Source organism: Schistocerca cancellata, chromosome 2 (assembly GCF_023864275.1).
Source record: "Schistocerca cancellata isolate TAMUIC-IGC-003103 chromosome 2, iqSchCanc2.1, whole genome shotgun sequence".
Classification (NCBI taxonomy): Eukaryota; Metazoa; Arthropoda; class Insecta; order Orthoptera; family Acrididae; genus Schistocerca; species Schistocerca cancellata.
Window position 1 is genome coordinate 295,573,018 of NC_064627.1, and position 20,896 is coordinate 295,593,913.

The window sequence follows — 20,896 nt, forward strand, 5'->3', positions numbered from 1 at the left end:
TTTCTATTTTCTTTTGGTTAGATATGACAGTATCCGTTGGTTGGCTGTAGCATCAATTCCATAAAACACCAGTTTATCTAGGATATTTTCGTAATAAGCAGTCAAAGCCTTAGAGAGGTCACAGAAAATACCAACCAGCACTTTTTTTTTGTTTAATTCCTGTAGAATTTGGTGAGTGAATATGTAAGTAGCATTCGCACATGAGCAACTCATCTGAAATCCAGATTTACCGAGTAGATTCTTGTTGCTCAGGTGTAACATTATTCTAATATAACCACCTTCTCAAAAATTTTGAAGGGAGATGTTAGTAGTGAAACAGGTCAAAGGTTATTGTCATCTCACATCTCACCTTTCCTTCTGAGAGGTCTAACAATGGTATAACAATCTTTCTGAAAAAATGCCCAGAGTTAGTGATGCATTGCATTTCAGAAAAGACAGTACTTATTGTGTGGGAAAAAGTCTTTAATATTCTGTTGGAAACACTATCAAATCCAGATAAGCTTTCATTTTTGAGATATGTAATTTACTCACTTTCAGAAGTAGAAGTGTGTGAGACACACTGCTCTGATTTTCTCTGGAACTATTTGTCCCTACATTCTCTATTACACTTAAGAAGTGACTATTAAACATACCTGCTACTGGAGACTGATAATTTATAGCCCTTCTGTGGCATGTTGTCCTGTCTGTTGTCACTACATTCATTATAGACTTACATCTGTTGGAAGGATTACTGACTTCTGACATAAAGTGCATGTTACTTGATTATTTAATACCATATCTTAGAAATTTTGAATAGGAATCACTGCAGTAATTTTACTCATTCCTACCAACAGATACAATTCCCTTTGTTTACTTACTTACATTTAACATTACTGAACTCAGATTTCTTCCAAAGTTATCACATTATCACAAATTTATACAATTTTATAGTAGAATAAAAATAATATATTTCTGAATATTCTTTAGTTTGATGTATTTTGTGTTTTTTTCTTTTCCAAAGTTATTTTGTTTGACAATGAATGAAAACTGTGGGAGTTGCCAAAAGGAAAGTAAGCAGTGTCGGGGCTGCAGCAAATGGTTTCACTGGGAAGAGTGGGAGGGGGGGGGGATGTAGTGGGGAGAACTCTGGCTACATCACTACTGAATATCTCTCTTTAAACAGCAAAATACAGTATCTGTCAAGAATAGATTGATAGAGGAGCAAAACAGGATGATCTCTGCCCTTCAGGCACATTTAGAACAAGCTAGGAAAGAACTAGTGAGATGCAGGAAGGCAGTGGTGAGGGGTGATTGGAAATTGGCAGGTGGTAGGAAGGCTAGGAGGAGGAAGAGGAAGACATGGTCTGAGACTTTGGTGTGCTTACAAAAGTAACAGGTTCCAGCTGCCTGAATTGAGGGGAGAGGAGCCTCAGGATGGTGCAGAAGTAGTAAATGTGCAGCAGACTCTGCCCATATGTAGGAATCCTAGTAATACCAAAAGAGGTAGAAAGAAGGGAGTTCTACCACTAGGTAGCCATTACAGCAGGGATGGGCCCTCAATTGCAGGACAAATTCAGGGAATATTAACAGTTTACAAGCATTTTTGAGCCAAGTTCTAGGTTGAATAATATGATTGAGGGATTAAGGTATTTTTGCAAGGATTTCACAGAAGAAGATCATACAATAATAATGTGTGGTACAGGGAACAGCTTGAAAAGGGACCTGAGCAAGATAGCTTACCAAACCAGTGGCAACTATCTGTGCATGGTTGAACTGTTCCCCTGCCATGATCAGACTTGTCTTGTCAGTACTGTGTAGTGAGTGAGTCAGTGTGGAGCTGGAAATGATGCTGATGACTGCTGACCAGGCACACACTGCACTGGCTCCAGTGGGGACTATCAGGAGACAGGGTTACTTTAGGTATGGTCTGCACCTCAAGCAGACTGGTAAGGGGAGTTAGATGAGGTCAGTTAGTTGGAGTTCAACAGGTGGGCATGGGGCCACACATGATCAAATGCCAGTTGTCATGGGTAGGACAACTAGCTTTTTTTGGATAAATCATAGCAACTCATCTCAATGGTAAGAAATTTTTTTCATTGTGCACACATACAACAGAAAATATCACACCTGATGTCCACTCACCAGTTGTCAGAGTGAAACAGAAATTATAAGGACAAACACCACAGAATTTTGCCCAGAATTATCTGTTGTTCAACAAAACACGCAGTCTGTTAAAAATAAGGGACACCTATTTGAAGCTGAATTGCAGTCTTTAAACAGCACAGTGGTATGCATACTCAGCAATATTGTAGAGACACTGAATTAGAGCATATAGTGCTATTGTCATATTAAATGTGAAAATGGAAAATGTTCTAAGTTTCTGTTTTTCAAAAAAGCATTTTCAGTGGTATTATGGTCTTGGTACTCTGTAGCATGTCCATAGACTTGATCCAGATGTCAAACAATGGAGAAATCTTTAAAACATACATTAGTACATGGTGCATGGCCTTTGTGCCAGACTGTGCTTCCCTCTCCAGTTCAAAAATTTAAAAGGTATGAGTAATGGTTTTAGTTGTCTATAGTTCTACTAGTTAAAAACCTAATGCTGCATTTCTGTACTTGTATAAAATGTAGTACCTCAGTATCAGTGGCATTTTTGAGATGGTGACCGTGTACAAAACACAAGTTGATTCTTGTAAAGAAGAAAACAGCAACCAGCCACTGTTATCATTGCTATTTATTTACACAAATAGTTCCTTTATCGGTTTCAAACTGACATGTTCATATTCAGATCACTGTACACATTTATATTATATCTTTTGTTGTTTACATTAGTTTTTGAGAAAAATCGACCAAGAACTGACGAAAACAATAAAAAATCTGATATAATCATGAAGAGCCATTGTGGCGGTACATGTAGCTAGTCAAGGTAGCAACATGTCCAACTTCCTTTCTACTGTGCCAATGGAAGATGGTCAAGGAGAAACCTTAATTTTTGGTAGTAGTGGTACAGGAAAGACTGCACACTGTTTGCACATTTTTTATTTAAGTGCAGATACAAAATGCAAATGTAAGCACAGTACAGCTACAAGGCATGAAGGAGTGTGAGTATTTTACTGGTGAGTAAGGAGCGATTTACACCTAGATGTCATGACTTGCATTGCCATGGACACCATTGAAGAGGAGGTCAGGAGGATAGTGGCTACTGTTCCAGAAAGAAAAAAACAAAATAAGACTGTGTGGAATTACCTAATTAATTACTGACTTACTTCTTGACTTTGGGTTGCTAATGATCTGTCTGATCATTTTTGTTATTAAGAGCTTAAATGTGAATATTTAATTGATATGTTGAAAGTATTTTGATGTCTGTTAAATACAGAAGGATTTTGAAAAGAAGTGGTTAAATGATTTTGTAACTAGTAGGTAGCAAACATAATCCTCCATTATCACAGCACTTTCCTGCAGATGGTGAAAAAGTTCAATATAGTTATGAGTGGCCCTGCATAACAGGATCATAACTGCTAGGAGTGGCACAAGTGCAGAAGGAGAAAATTTAAAGGTGAAGGTAATTATAAACATAAGACTGACAGAACACATTCACAGAATTGGTGCCCTGGATAAGTACTTTCCAGAAGCGAATACCAGTTCTGACATTCCACAATCTGAAGATGGCAACAGCACTATTTGTGCAAATAAGCAGCATTGTTTATGGATGCCAGTTGTGTTTTTTTCTTTGCAAGAGTCAGCTTATAAAAATTTTCTTATTGGCATGTAGTACCAGTCAGTTTACTGGTAAGGCACTTACAACATTCTTATAAAAGTATTTATGTTCTAAATTATCCCATTATTTTTTGCATTGAGCAGAATCCCTTCTCTGGTTTTTTAGATACAAATCATTCATGCACAAACAGAAATACATTGTTTTTAATTCACCTGACAATTGTTGGATTTGGCATTTATAAAGTTTTCCATTTCCACTCTTAATATGAAAGTACAAGTTGTTGCTGCAGAACTGCCTTAAAGGGTGGAGAACCATGTCTTTATATCAGAAGTGGCACACATTTTATACCAGTTAATGTAGATAAACACTTTCAATTATCAGATGCTGAACTAACAAAGCTAGGCATCCATAAAAAGCTAACTCTTCTGTGCATATACTGTTCACCTAGTGGTAATCTGGAAACTTTCTTCAACAAATAATCTGAAACTCTGGGAAAAAAATTCTATGGAGACATGAATATCAGTACAGGCACTGAGGGTGAAATTAGTAATAACTTCCCAAACATGGCGTAGTACAAATGGTAAACACTGCTGCTATAGTGGTATCAAAAAGTTCAGCATCAATTTTACACCATTTACTTACACACACTGACATGGAAATTGTGTAGTATTTTTAAAAGGTTTTACATATCTTATTTTTACTGCAGGATAAAATCTGTCAGGATTCATTTTCATTAGAGACTCCACACATGGCTAAATCCATTATAATGCTGTACACAGAACCAAGACTGAAAAGACGAGTTGTGTCCAGCATGTCATGTACCACAAGACTGCTGGTACTTCTCTCCCTACTGCCATGTCAATGGAAGCCAGAATAGTGGTTTCCATGCTGACAGTCCGTTGTGCTCCAGACAACGGATATTTATCTTGCTGCAAATGAGCCCATTTCCTGATTCAATGTACATGCAGTAGTTTATTATCCTGTACCACTGGGTGGACAATCTATCACTCTCTTGGATGAAAGTCATGTGTGACTTGGCTATAGAGCTCCTGAATGACATTGAGTATGGCCCTCCTGAATACTTCACTTCCTTATTCGCATAACAGTCATTAGATCCCAACCAGTGTGAGCAGCAACATCGTGAACTAATAAACAGCGCCCTCAACACTTCACAATTCTGCTGCTGTCAAAGTTTGACACTTGCTGGTAGACATTTATCCTTCTTACATGACACTTAACACAATCTTCTCACAAATACTGTAACTAACTTTTAATTGAGATTACTCAATGAGAAACCTGTTGGATAATATTTCCTTATATCCAGAATGTGTATGGCAGAACTCCTACTCACATTGTATGGTTGTGCTGTAATGCTTATCATTTGGATATTCAAGCTTGTAGTACACTTTATACCAGTCTGTGGTTTTTTGTATGGCACCTTTATGGTGTTGCAACTGTAATGGTAATGTGTGTTTCTAATTCAGTTGCTAATGAGTGTAATACAGCTAATAAAAATTATTTAACAAAAGTGGTGTGAACACTGTAGCAGAAACTTAAAAAAAAATGATTCAGTTCATTAAACAAGCAAAATAAAAATGAAAATTACATTTTATCAGGAAATTATATCCAATAAGTGATTTTGTAGCCACTGTAACTGCCACAGTGTAATAACGGAAAGTCTCTGGTAGAATATAAATAATGTATGAATCAAAGTAACAATACACTAAACGGTTGACATGCTGAGTCATCAATAAGCACATAAACAAGAATCGAAACATTGCTAGCTTTCAGATGAAGCCTTCTTCAGATCTATAGAGTACACACAAACAAATATACAACTCTTCAGCTATTGTTGTGGCTGGCTACATTGAGCCAGCACTGTAACTCAACTGGGTGAAAGGTTGTTCTGGGCAGAGTATGTGAGGAGAGAAAGGAGGCAGGGAGCAGCAGGAGGAGGCTTAACTCTGAGGGAGAGACAGAAAACAAATTGGACTAGAGTGTGGCACTCGTGAGCTTGTTATGGCCATAGACAGGAGGAGCTGTGGGCAGAGCACAGTGATGTGGAGGATCAGATTATGAGGGGCAGATACAACAGAAGAAGAGGGAGACTACAGATAGGAGAGTGTGAGTTCAAGTTGAGTGAAGTCAGGGTCTTGGGGCAGGGGGAAGAGGCGGTTGTGGTGCAGGACATGGTGTAACATATGACTCTGTCAGAGTGATGTGTAACCCTTTGTATACATAGCCAACAAATGATGGCTGCAATAGATGAAACCATAAAATAATTTGGTATTTAAGAATGGAAAGCTTCTTTGTGGGTTTTTGTGATCTGTTTTGCATGCTTATGTGGATGTACACCATGTGTCTTCAAAGTGGGACTGTGATCACATTATTACCATGAATTGCATTACCTATGTGAAGTTGGTGTCTCAGTTCTGACTAGCACATTGGACCATTGAATAAATGCATGCGTTGTGACAATGATGAATGATGTCGTGGCAGAACAGAAGACGTGGCAGAACAGAAGACGTTTAGAGAACTATCTTGTTATTAGTCGAATCTATGATCTTAAAATTTTGTATTTGGACAATATTTCCCTGTTGTTAACCACTGACTTACAATAAGTGATTGTACATTGAGATACAATATAAACATTTGTGAAAAAGAAGTATATTTTATTCCTTCATAGAAATTTGAAATTGCTCAAAGATTCTATGACTTCAGCACAAGAATAACTGCACCAGTGACAAGTTCAGTAGAGTTCTGCCAACACAGTCCATGAAGAAAGTTATTTTACAGGTGCAGCATTTCAGAACTGCAAGATAACAAATCTTACTCTAAACACACATATATTTAAAAGGGAACATTGTAGGGGGTCTAGCAGAGATTGAGGCCATGAGGATTATGGGATTGTAGGATGTGAAGCATGGGCAACTCTCATTTATGTAATTCATAGAAGTTTGTGTTTGGGGGAAGGATTCAGATGGTACTGTTATTACTATAGTGTTACATTTGTAATTGCTAGCATTCCATACTTCATTATGTTTCAGACTTATATATGTTTCTGTATGAAATTATATATTTGCTGATGACTCCACTGTCATTCTATCCAAGTCCAAATAATGACTTCTTCCACAACTCTGTTGTTATTCATCTCAGCACACTCTTAAATCTGTTGCCATCTCTGTTAATTAGTATTTATATTCTATTTTTCTAAAGGTTTCATTTTTATTTGAAGAGAATGTGATGTGATTGAAATTTTTGCCATTCTACTTCATTCTCACATCACTTCATAACCACTAATACTATACAACTCTATACTGGGGGTGGCTCATTGCAGTGGACTGCACATCCTCCACTGTTTTCCAGCAAATTGCAATATGCATCCTAAAATTTAAAACTGTACTTTTTAATTAGTAACTTTTAGATTTGGTCTTTCTCAATATTTTCATTTAAGTGATGATTACCAAGAACTCATCCTATTTGTGTATTCATGAGACATTAAACATCCCATAGTTAGCTGCAGCTGATACTGCCACTTCAGCCCTTGGGACTCATTCATCCTGCCCAGTGTCTCCATTTCCCCTGCAGCTGTGACGGATGACACTGGGCTGCAATAAATATGCTCCTACCTGTTTACTATATGCTTGATGTGCCTCATCTAGAGTGAAGTGTGAATGCACATTGTGTTTATATTGTCATTTGCTTCCATATATTTTTAACGGTGTGTAATCAGAAGGTGAAACTGAATAATATAGTGCAGTATTTAAATCTTTTTGCTTTGGAGAATTAAGACTGCAAAAAATTGACATGGGAGACTGACACTAACTGGGGACATTATATGGAGCACAATTATATGACAGAAGCATTATAAAGGGGGCTTTAATAACAACATAAGTATTAAAAATCTGAGTACATCTGTTAATGTCAGTTAAAAAAATGTGCTTTCCTATTTTTGTGCTTCCTATTTGGAATGAAGGAAACAGCAAATATTTTTTGCATAGATTGTTAAGAAAAAGATGTCATGAAAAAAGTAACAAGAATAAAGCAGCATGATAATCATATGCAAAAAAGAGTAAACCTCACTAAGATCATTAATTGTGTGAAAGCAGCCATGTCATATACCAACTCTACTGCAGCCACTGCACAGCTTTTTATATTGGTATGACAACCAACAAACTGTCTGGCAGAATGAGAGGCCACTATCAAACTGTGGCCAAGAACAAAGCTGACCACCTGGTGGCACAACATGTTCAATTTCAATGGCTGCTTCACAACCCACACCATTTGTATCCTCCACTCTGCCACCACTTTTTCTGAACTATACAGCTGGGAGTTGTCCTTGCAATACATCCTTTGTTGCCATAACCCCTGAGGCCTTAATCTCCATTAACATGCTGTCACCAAACCATCCACCCAACAGTTTCCCCTTCCTCTGTCCTATCTCCTCCTCCACATCACCTTTATTATGCACTACTCCCCACCGGCTCTGGCACTGAGCATCACATGCCTAGCCCATGTACCTGCTACCCCTCCCTGCCACATTTGTAGCCAGCAAACCAGTGTCTCCCTCTGAGCTATTCGTTATTCACTCCCAATGATTCTTCCTGCCTCCAGCTTTCCTCTTCTGCTACCCACCTCTGCTCCATCAACCACACTGCTGAACTGCAATCCCTGCCTTGTATGTCCAGCTAGCATTACTTAGAGGCACAGGTGTGTGCATGTGTGTGTGGGCATGCACCTCTGTGTGTGTGTGTGTGTGTGTGTGTGTGTGTGTGTGTGTGTGTAGGCGCGTGCACTTGCAAATGCTCGCATGCGCCATGCCCAATCACCAAGCAGAGTAAATCTCTGACCCAGGCGGGAATTGAACTTGGACTTGCTGTGTGGCAGTCAAATGTACTGAACACTAAGTTAACAGGGCAGACAACTAAAGTGATTAACTGTGTTATACATCTACATTCATTTACCCATATGAGAGTCTCCTGTGTCTCTTCTAAGTCTACACCAGTTGCTATTGTGCTATTTGATTGTGTAGAGTTAAACAGTTATGTTTTATTTATGAGTCTATTGCTAGTCAGATAAAGTATATGTATTGATATTTATGTTTTGGCAGTATATGGTTCTTGCAGTAGATACGAGGGCGGTTCAGAAAGTAACCTCCGATCAGTCACAGTGCGGGTTGTGGGGGGAGTAGCGACGCCATCTGTGCGTTCACGCACTCAACAGGTCAGTCGGCGTCAAGCCGTGGTCGAGTGAACGTCGTACCTGCGCTAGTTTAGTTTTTGTGGCAGTTTGAAATGTGTGCTGCAATAGAAAACCCCGCCAAATGTGAAGTGCGTGCTGTCATAAGGTTTTTTACAGCCAAAGGATATTCTGCAGCAGCTATTCATCGTGAGCTTTGTGCCGTGTATGGACCAAGAGTTATGAGTGAAGGAGTTGTCCGTGAATGGGTACGTTTATTTAAAAGTGGATGAGAAAACGTTCATGATGAAGAGAGGAGTGGTAGACCATCATTGGTGACTGACGAACTCGTTCAGACAGTTGATGCAAAAGTTCGTGAAAATCGACGTTTCTCAATGTCGGAGTTGTCTACTGGTTTTCCACAGATTTCTAAGACTCTCTTGTACGAGATAGTGACAGCAAGATTGGGTTACCGTAAGTTCTGTGCACGATGGGTGCCCAAAATTCTTACCGACCACCACAAAACTCAAAGAATGGCCCTTTCTGTCACGTTATGAGGACGAAGGAGAACCATTGTTAAACAGAATCGTGACCGGTGACGAAACCTGGATTAAGTACGTGAACCCTGAGACAAAAGAACAATCAAAGATGTGGGCACATTCAAATTCGCCTACCAAACCAAGAAAAGCCTCGCAAGATTTTTCTGCCAGAAAACTGATGGCAACGGTGTTTTGGGATGCCAAAGGGGTGTTGTTGGTTGAATTCATGGAACGTGGTACGACCATTAATCAAGACGTGTACTGTAAAACAATAAAAAAGTTACGACGGGCTATACAGAACAAACGCCGTGGTATGCTGACTTCCGGTATCGTTTTTTTGCACGACAACGCCCGTCCTCACTCTGCTCACAGAACAACGGCCCTTCTTGAGTCCTTCAAGTGGGACGTTATCAACCATCCACCTTACAGCCCAGACCTGGCGCCAAGTGATTATCACCTCTTCATGCATTTGAAGAAATGGCTCGGGTCACAGCGGTTTGATGACGACGAAGAGCTCAAAGATGCGGTCACAGGCTGGCTCCAGGCACAAGCGGGTGATTTTTATGCAGAAGGAATTTCAAAGCTTGTGAAGAGATACAATAAGTGCCTCAATCGCTATGGAGACTATGTAGAAAAATAGTGCAAAGATGTAGTTGTAATATGCATATATTGAAATATTTTTATTTAACTTGGTGTATTTTTTTAAATCAACCGGAGGTTACTTTCTGAACGGCCCTCGTATTTGATAAAATTAATTAAACTTTATAAACAATAGTTAACATTATAGATGAGTAGTACTTTTGGCCATTAGATATTATCCCTGATTAAATAAGCTGAAGATCCATGGATTACAGTTATATAGTTTAGTTTTTAAATAACTTTATTTAAACTAGTGATAGATGGGTGATGCTATCACAGTAAATAATGAAAAAGTGTTAAGTACTTGAAGTGAATAAAAAACAGCATTTCGCTCAGTTTGTCAGTTCAGCTCTGAGTTAAACTAAAATCTTAATATGCACAATTAATATTTTTGCAACAGTGACAAAACTCACTCCCATATTTGAACAATAATAGACATGATGGCACCAATCAAAAAAAATGATCAATTATTGATTAAAGTATATAATTGGATAGATAAAAAAATCTACTCACCAAGCAGCGACAGAACGCACGCATAAAAGACTGTTGTGATTGGCAAGCTTTCGGAGCCACTGGCTCATTCTTCAGGCAGAAGGGTTGAAGGGGAAAGGAAGAACGGTGAAGGAAAAGGAGAGGTCTAGGAAAAGGTAATAAATAATTCCTGGAATTCTAAAAAATTCCCCAGTTTTTCATGGTTTTTCTCCCAGATAAATTTTTCACATGTTTTCCCCTTATTTCTTGATTGTCCTGGAGTGTATACATCCTGTCCTGGCATCAATGTGTGCTATAATCCGTTCATCATAAGAATAAACGTGATGTAAACATTGCTCTATATATTCTTCCGTGTTTGCTGGAACCTCATTGGGTTTCCGTTTCACGTGGAACTGCAGCCAAGCTGTCTCGAATACTGTTAAGTATGATAATAAGGGTACGTTTTGTGTGGTGTGTTACACACACATCAACTTAGCGATAATACGGGACAACAGCTCTACTGGCATATTTAACTAGGACAGCATTGGCCAGTCAGTTGGTGCAGTGACATGACCAGCTGTAGTTCGCACGTAGAAAGAGATGAGGAGAGGAGCAATACAGCTTTGAATGTCATTTAATTTTTAAGCAGAATGAAATAATACACTGCAAATCTCTCACAATATGCTCCTTAGATGACTAGACAAAAACTGGAGCATGATATCATTTTTAGCTGACATACTACTGTTATTAAAAACAAGAGTGATGAAAGATCCTGACTTAACCACAGGTTATTTTTATGCATAAGCTGTGTGTAAAGTAAGAGAGTATTGAAGCATTTCACCATGTAGTTAAATATTGACACCACTGAAGGTATTACTTACAGTCAGTCATCTGGTAATCTCTTAGCTCCTTCCATATCCGAATCTGAGAAATATATTTCAGTTCTGGAAGTGTCACCTGCTATGTTGATAATGAGCCTATCAGCAACAGAATCCACGAAGTCAACCAGGTGCAGCATTTTCTCTTCTTCTTTTATGACGAGCCATTCTGTATCCTACCAGCGTTCAGCAGTGATGTGTGAAAAAGCTGTGTGCGTTAGTTCTAGTATGTCTGGCAGCTTAATGGTACAGTAGCAAATGTAAAAATGCACTATTTGTATGATGTGCTCGATGCTGTCAAAATGATTGTTTTGCATGTTTCTACAATATTTATCTACCTCTGTGGTATAAAACGATGGACATAGTTGTTTCTCATTTTTGCCTTAAAAAATTAAATTTTATGTTTTCTTAATTTAAACAACTTTTAAGAACAGTTTTTCATAAAACATTGGTATTTAAGAATTTGTATTTGAAATGCAAACAGGAATTTCACGTCCAATAAGTAATTAGAAACAAGAAGATGTGCATTATTCATAAAAAAATGATGATGAGTTTTTATAACTATGGGATGTAGGTATCTCAAATTGAACGAGGAGAAAGGTGGGGGGGGGGGGGGGGGGGGGGGGAGAAGCCAGCTACTGGAGAGATTCGAACCAACACACGAATACCATTTCAGATTCCATTGCACTACCAACTGCACCTCATGTTCGTGGTGGATTTCATACTCAACTGCATTATATATCACGCAGTGAAAACTTCAGAGCTGATTATCTTCATAAATTTATGAAAAATGTTAAGAACAGCTTATTTCTTGGCACATTTTAACCATGTTCCAAGTGCATGTTTCACTATGGAACAGAAAGCAACCTCAGCCATTTTGATACTGCACATTAACAGTGCAACAATCGGAGCACAATGCTGTAGAGGGTGTGACTGTACTCAATTTTTGAAATAAAACGTACATAGCTAAAGCATGATTAAGAAAAACGTTGATGGCTGTTAATACATTTGAATATCTTAAAGTTCCATTTAACGTAATTTAGTAATAAGATATCTAATACCAAAATAGAACCTACTTCCAAGAGCGTAACAACACCAGTGTACGTGTGCTTTGGCTTCTGACCAGTCATAGCATTTGTGTTTAATAACGTCAGATTTACTCTTATTATGTATGATTGTAGACCCTAGCTACCGTAAAGATAGGCCAACCCAAGGCGGAGGAGTGGTCATATACATAAAAAGAGGGATCTCCCACCACCAGGCATTCATATCAGCTACCAATAAAATCGAAGCAGTGGTCGTAGAAGTAACCACTGCCATCAGACCCCTAACAATTGTTGCAATCTGCCAACTCCAACAAGATGAGATAGACGAGGGAGACATAGATGCTCTAGGGCAAATTGAAGGCAAACTCATAATAGGGGGCGCCTTCAATGCCAAACACCCTGATTGGAACTCTAGAGTAACCTCCAGAGTAGGCGTCGAACTGCAACGACTAGCGAGCGACCACCACTTCGAAACATGGGGTCCGGTTGAGCCCACACATATTCCAAAAAATGGAGGTAGGCCCAATGTGTTAGACATAGCCCTCACTAGGAGGATCACAGGGTTTGTGGCCTCAAGGACAATCAACAGAATGTCCTCCAATTGAAACCCAGTGATTTTAGAGGTCAATGTGGGAGAATGGGTAGCACTCCCACGGTACCAGATATCCTACAAACGTACAGACTGGGAGCAATACCAAGAAACTGTCGCCTCTGATATCATTCACGTTCCGCCACCTACTGCCAAAACAGTAGAACAAGTGCTACAAGACCTAACAGGAACCGTCTTGCAGGCAGTAAAGGATGCCACTCCTCCACAAAGGGATGGCCTGCCTCGACAAGTACAACTCCTGGAACACTTACTAGTGCAAATCTGTCACAAGAACAGAGTGGCAAAAGAGTGGAAGATCACCAGAAATCAGGCCACCAGGAGGCTGCTCAATCATCTACAGAGAGAGCTGAAGGTCCAATGAGCACAGAAACCAGCAATGGCAAAACCGCTTCACAGCCCTCAAAATAGACGATCACACACTAAGGCAAGCAACCAAACAATTTACCAAAAGACGTGCTAGGTTGCCGCCACTGCACAGTGAGAGGGGTCTGGCCTACAGCCATGCTGAAAAGGCCAACACCCTCGCCAACACCTTTGAGAAGAAGTTTCAAGCGGGAGAACCACATGATGAAGAATATGAAGAGGTTGTCTGTCGTCAACTGTCTGTCTTCCTCAACACTGAGGAGGACCCAGAGCATGGACTCCCACTTCTCGCCTCCAAAGACATGGCAAAACTAATTAGGTCCCTCCCTACAAAAAAGATGCCAGGACACGACAGTGCAATCAACCAGGTAGTTAGAAATCTCCCGCCCTTGGTATCGAACACCTCATGAATGTCTTCAACAAGATTACTCGTACCCACAAGTTCCCAGCATACTAGAAACACGCGGAAGTGGTCATGATACACAAACCAGGGAAAGACCCTTTATTCCCGCCACACTACAGGCTGATTAACCTCTTGCCAAATCTCAGCAAGATCTATGAGTGTCTCCTGCTTATTCCCATACGAGACCACATCACCAGTGAGCGACTTTTGCCAGATTTCCAATTCGGATTACGACAGAAGCACTCCGCCCCACAACAGATCATGAGACTGGAAGAAGCAGCCAAAGAGGGCTTCAACCACAGAGGCTACTGTGGGATGGTGCTACTTGATGTAGTCAAAGCCTTCGACTCAGTATGGCATAAAGGGCTACTATACAAGTTATACACACAGGGATTCCCTGAGAGCATAGCCAGGTTAATCCAGAGCTATCTCATGAATAGAACCTTCTCTGTCAAGGTAGAAATAGCCACCTCCATTAAAAGGCACATTCCTGCTGGGGTGCCACAGGGATCAGTCCTGGGGCCCGTTTTGTACAGTCTGTACAATGCGGACACTCCCACGGCCCCCACGCACAATACGCTGACGACACCACCTTTTACACTCGTAATGCGAATAAGAACCTGGTCATTCATAGGCTAAAAAGGGTTTTAGATAACACAGAAACCTGGGCCCATTGCTGGCACATCACCATAAATCCTGAAAAGACATAGGCTATGCTGATCACCTGGAGACTCAGGAGACGTGGATGCCCTCAACACAACACCCCCCCCCCCCCCTGTCCCCACCTTCACCTGCACCTACATGGATCCCAACCCCCCTGGCACGGATCTGCCAAGTATCTCGGCCTAACCTTGGACTTGAGACTAACGTGGAAACCCCATATAGACAAGATCCACAGGAAGGTCTGCGCCAGAATGTCCATCCTATACCCAGTCCTCAACACAACCAGCTCCCTTCCTGCTCTGTAGGACTTAACGTCTATCAGGCCCTTATATGGCCAGGAATGGAGTATGCATGCCCTGTCTGGGGATATGCGGCGAAGCAGCATGTGGACAAACTCCAGAGGCTGCAGAACAGCTCCCTCAGGAGGGCACTGCACCTACCCATGGGATTCCCCACCAGCGATCTGCACGCCGTTGCTGAAATCCCACTCCTCAAAGAAAGATTCCAAGATCTGGCAAGGGCTTTCTACGAGAGCTCTTCCAGATCTGGAAATAACCTCATCCATTCCTTAGGTCAGTATGACATCTCCCACGATAAGCACAAATGCCCCATGACAATCTTCGATGTCAAAGTCAAAGAGAAAAATCCCAAAACTCTCCAATCCTAATACCAATCCTCAAATCTTAAAAAACCCAACATCTCGCCAACCTCAGGCAAGTACTAGATCCACCAGAACAACACTACAATCCACAGACAGCCAAAACAATCAAAGATAATCACACACTCACAACACACATTGTGGTGTAAAAGCCAACAGGCTATAAACTCCTCCATACACTTCCCCAAGGAGGGGAAAGTAAAAGGTGTGCAAGCAAGCAGATCCTGTTCCACACATCCATCATCATGGAAGAAACTTTCATTACCATCAGTTTAATCAAATAAATGTTAGGCTACCAATTCAAGTTTAAAAAACTTAGAAAGCAGTAGTTTTATCCAGACTTGGAGCTTTCCTTTTTATTTACAATGTTAAATTTTGGCTACTTCAAAGACAAATAATTAAGGAGTGTTGTAACAACAACTGTATGAAAAGGATAGTTTGCTACCCACCACATAGAGGTGTTGAATCAAGACAGGCACTATAAAACTACTGCTACTCATCTAAGATTTCTGACAAAAACTTCTTCTGAAATAAAAACCATACACACATTCACACAAACACAACTCTCATACAGATGTCTAGTGTGCTCACTTGTTATTAATGCAGCATACTAATTTGTTATTAATACAGCATACAGACTAACAAGGAGACCACACATCAATCAGATTTTTGTAGTTTTTTTTATATATATGGTACATAGCTGAAGTTCAGAACTCAAATATCAATTAACCTAAGTAGTTCAATGCAACTGTAAAAAATTCTTGATAAAATCGACTTTTAAGTTTTCTGAGCATCTTTAATACCCTAAAGCAATGTTATATTTTCTGACATGCTGTGTGGCACTATGGTACAATGCTCATTGTCATGTGGGCAGCCTGCATAATGAGCAGCAAAGGGTGACCATACCTGGGGGCAAGGGATGCTGTACCACACCTCAGAGACAGGAAGAAATATAATGTAGTCAGGTGCTTTTCTTTCAAGAAAATTATTTAAAAGTCAGTATTATCCAGGTTTTTGACAGGATTGGAACTGGAACTTTTTTATAGCTACTTACAAGTTGCCATTCATCTTCCAAAATATTATAAATTCTTCGTATCACAAGGTTTTCACCCCCTTCTCACCCCTACAAACCATCATATGGGTGCCCTTGCGAACAGCCTGCTCAGAGGACAACAACTGCAGTCAGAAGAAGCACCTGTCATCATCAGCCACATCCCTTTTAAATTGCAGTGCATCAAACAGCTGATACAAGCAAAGAGCTACACACTTCTCACTGTGTCTAATCCAGACCATAGGACAACATAGAAAATATGTCACACTAAGGGGGAACACTAGCAAAAGCAAAACTGAGATAAAACTTTGAGTTCTCAATTGACCACAGGGCTGGGAGGAGTTCCCAGAACATGCCATGCCAGCCTATGCCAAGTACTAGTGGTGCAAGGTAGTACAAAAAACTGTACCCACAAAAGAAAAGATGGCACAGATCAACCTGCAAAAATCAGAGAACTACAAACTTGCAGTGAAAGGACATGTTAGAGCTTCACCTTTCATGGAGGCAAAGCAGCAAAAGAATGGTAGCCCATATTAGTAGAACTGATGACTGAACCTTTTAAGTCATGCCACTCTCTGTCCCTGTTGCTAAAACTTTTCTGATGCCAAAGCAGATTGCCACAATGTGGACACTCGTGACAACAGCTCATGCCCTTTTCACCGAACCACAGGCAGACAAAGTGAGCTACTTGATTGGTTTGTGGGAAGAGCATAAGAGCCCAAAATGGCACAGGAAGTACTGGGAGATGTTTCAGAACTTATTGAAGATTCAACTGGATGCTGCCTTCTGCAACTCATGACTGCTGGCACCCATCACAACACCCACACCCTCTGTCGCTGCCACAATCCTCCCACCTTCCCACACCCAGCAAAAGTGATGTACTTTGCTTACCAGTGAAAGTGTTTCATCTCTCCCAATTTAAAAGCATATGTCATGTCCTCAACTGTAATTTTGTCTTTTCTCATCTTCAAACTTAATATGTGACAAAACAAAGTCCACTCATCATCACTACCGATTATCAGTGCATTTAATTTATCTTTTCTTTGTATAAATGTGTATTCAGTCAGTGTTTCTTTCTATAAATGTGCTCTCTCTTTGTCTACTAATTCTCTTTAATTCAATTAGTTTTTGTCTAAATATAATATGCCACATTTTTTAATGTAAGGTCTCTCTCCCTACATTGGTTTCCATAAATTTGACTCCTCATTGTGTTAATGTAAAGTGCCTCTTTTTCCTGTCAAAATGTATTGTTTCAGTATCACCTAGCAGTTTACACTAGAATTGCCACATGCTGTCATACTAAAGATATTTTTCTTTCAAGTTACATTAATCATATACAATGTCGTGTTTTGTCCCTCTGAAATATAACTCAGCATTGTGATATATTTTGCAGTTCATTGGTGATAAATACATGATCCTTCAAAAACCAGTTAAAGCATAAATTGTCTCTCAAATAAATAATGCTGAAAAAAAAAAATTAAAAAAAAATCAGCTATTATCTCCCCCAACGCCACAAACCCAATCTCATGTTTCCCTACTGGTTGTCCCATTGCAGCTGGGAACAATTCTGCTACAGCATGAACCTCTGCCTCTGTTGATGAACATCTCCAAATTATTGTCAGTAATCTCACAGCATATATTCAAGACACAATATACTTCCTTCACTGCCTTTCCACAGTTCTGTTCCATTATCAACAGACCACTTGTTTGTCACTGTGGGTGAGCTGTTCTTATAAACCAACATCCCCATGCCCATGGTCATGTGGTTAAGGAGCACAACTTTCTCCACCACCCTCCTGACACCAAACACACCACTTCTTCCTAATCCTCCTGGCCAACCACATTCTGACCCACAAATATTTCACATATGAAGACCAAAACTATAAAGAAGTCTGGTACTGCCATGGCTACTTGCATGGCACCATCCAATACCAGCTTATTTATGGGCATCTGGAAGAATCTTTCTTATGCAGTCAACACCTAAAATCTCTTGTCTGGTTCTGATTCAGTGATGACATTTACATGATCTGGAGTCATGGCAGGGACATTCTCTAATTGTTCCTCCATAACCTCAATACTTACTTCCAAATCTGCTTCACTGGTCCTTCTCAGCTCAATAAGCCACCTTTCTAGATGATGATCTCTGCCACTCAGATGGCTCCATAAATACATATGGTCATATCAAGTGCACCAATCACTAATAATACCTCCACTATGATGGCTGTCATCTGTTCCATAAAGTCTCTTCATTACAGCCTTGTCACCCATGGATGCTGCATCTGTAGTGAAATGCAGGAGTTGTTGAAATATACTGATAACCTTACCAGAGCCTTTATTGACAGACAATTCAGCTCATCCATAAACAGATATCCATGCTATCTTCTCCTCTGACACCAGTAAACCCATTAACAAGCAACTGATTGGCACTCGCCTGATCACCCATTGTCACCATGGCCTTAGAAAACTGAATAACATACACTCCTGGAAATTGAAATAAGAACACAGTGAATTCATTGTCCCAGGAAGGGGAAACTTTATTGACACATTCCTGGGGTCAGATACATCACATGATCACACTGACAGAACCACAGGCACATAGACACAGGCAACAGAGCATGCACAATGTCGGCACTAGTACAGTGTATATCCACCTTTCGCAGCAATGCAGGCTGCTATTCTCCCATGGAGATGATCATAGCGATGCTGGATGTAGTCCTGTGGAACGGCTTGCCATGCCATTTCCACCTGGCGCCTCAGTTGGACCAGCGTTCGTGCTGGACGTGCAGACCGCGTGAGACGACGCTTCATCCAGTCCCAAACATGCTCAATGGGGGACAGATCCGGAGATCTTTCTGGCCAGGGTAGTTGACTTACACCTTCTAGAGCACGTTGGGTGGCACGGGATACATGCAGATGTGCATTGTCCTGTTGGAACAGCAAGTTCCCTTGCCGGTCTAGGAATGGTAGAACAATGGGTTCGACGACGATCACCAGTGGTGTACGGCCAGTGTAGGAGATCGCTCCCCACACCATGATGCCGGGTGTTGGCCCTGTGTGCCTTGGTCGTATGCAGTCCTGATTGTGGCGCTCACCTGCACGGCGCCAAACACGCATACGACCATCATTGGCACCAAGGCAGAAGCGACTCTCATCGCTGAAGACGACACGTCTCCATTTGTCCCTCCATTCATGCCTGTCGCGACACCACTGGAGGCGGGCTGCACGATGTTGGGGTGTGAGCGGAAGATGGCCTAACGGTGTGCGGAACCATAGCCCAGCCTCATGGAGATGGTTGCGAATGGTCCTCGCCGATGCCCCAGGAGCAACAGTGTCCCTAATTTGCTGGGAAGTGGCGGTGCGGTCCCCTACGGCACTGCGTAGGATCCTACGGTCTTGGCGTGCATCCGTGCATCGGTGCGGTCCAGTCCCAGGTCGACGGGCACGTGCACCTTCCGCCGACCACTGGCGACAACATCGATGTACTGTGGAGACCTCACGCCCCACGTGTTGAGCAATTCGGCGGTACGTCCACCCGGCCTCCCGCGTGCCCACTATACGCCCTCGCTCAAAGTCCGTCAACCGCACATACGGTTCACGTCCACGCTGTCGCGGCATGCTACCAGTGTTAAAGACTGCGATGGAGCTCCGTATGCCACGGCAAACTGGCTGACACTGACGGCGGCGGTGCACAAATGCTGCGCAGCTAGCGCCATTCGACGGCCAACACCGCGGTTCCTGGTGTGTCCGCTGTGCCGTGCGTGTGATCATTGCTTGTACAGCCCTCTCGCAGTGTCCGGAGCAAGTATGGTGGGTCTGACACACCGGTGTCAATGTGTTCTTTTTTCCATTTCCAGGAGTGTATTTCACCAGAGCATGGCTACCTCTTGCCATGCACTGAGATGGGGGACATTCTACCAAAAACTCCTACCCGACCTATCTACAGAATATCCTTCCCCATCCCTGTTCGAATCCTGCTCCCAGTCCTGCATTCAATGCATCATTTCCTTATGATCAATCAAGGTGCAAGACCCGTCTCGCACAGTCATCCACCACGTCCTACTATGCTCCAGTCATAGTCATTCCCTTCCCAATAAAATGCAGAGCCACATGTGAAAGCAGCCATGTTGTATATCAGTTATGCTTCAAGTACTGTAGAGTATTCTATGTGGACATACCATGTAACCAACAGTCTACTCACACAAATGGCCACTGCCAAACTGTAGCTAACTGTGATCTTAATGATGCAGTTCCAAAAATGTTGCACATCACAACATAAATTATTTCAACAACTGCTTCTCTATGTGGACCATTTGGATACTACCTTTCATCACAGGTTTCTCTGGACTGTGAAGGTGGAAACTGTCACTAAAGTTCATTCTGCCCTCTCACTATCCTCCTGGCCTAATTCTCAGCTAACCTGTTTTCCACTGTCTCAGTATACCTGTTCCTTTTCTTTTCTGTCAACACCACTCCTTCCCTGTCCAGATCATGTATTGCCTTCTCCCACCACTTTCCACTCTGCCACTCCCCCCTCCCCCTCTCCCCAGATGTGGATATTCTCTCTCTTTCTCCCCCCTCCCTCTCCCTCCCACCCCCTTTTCCACCCCACCCTTTTTTCCTGTCTCAGACTTCATCTCCACTTCCCTCTTCTTTCCACCTCTTCCTTCCACCCTCCCATCCTTCACCCCGCTATCTCA

The 20,896-nt window shown here is 41.4% G+C and overlaps 1 protein-coding gene across 1 annotated transcript in view; it reads right to left on the reverse strand.

Annotated features, from left to right (window-relative positions):
- The window catches only part of LOC126161662 (uncharacterized), a 251,167-nt gene that overhangs the window by 144,497 nt on the left and 85,774 nt on the right, over positions 1-20,896 (reverse strand). The gene's annotated exons all lie outside the window — the stretch shown is intronic.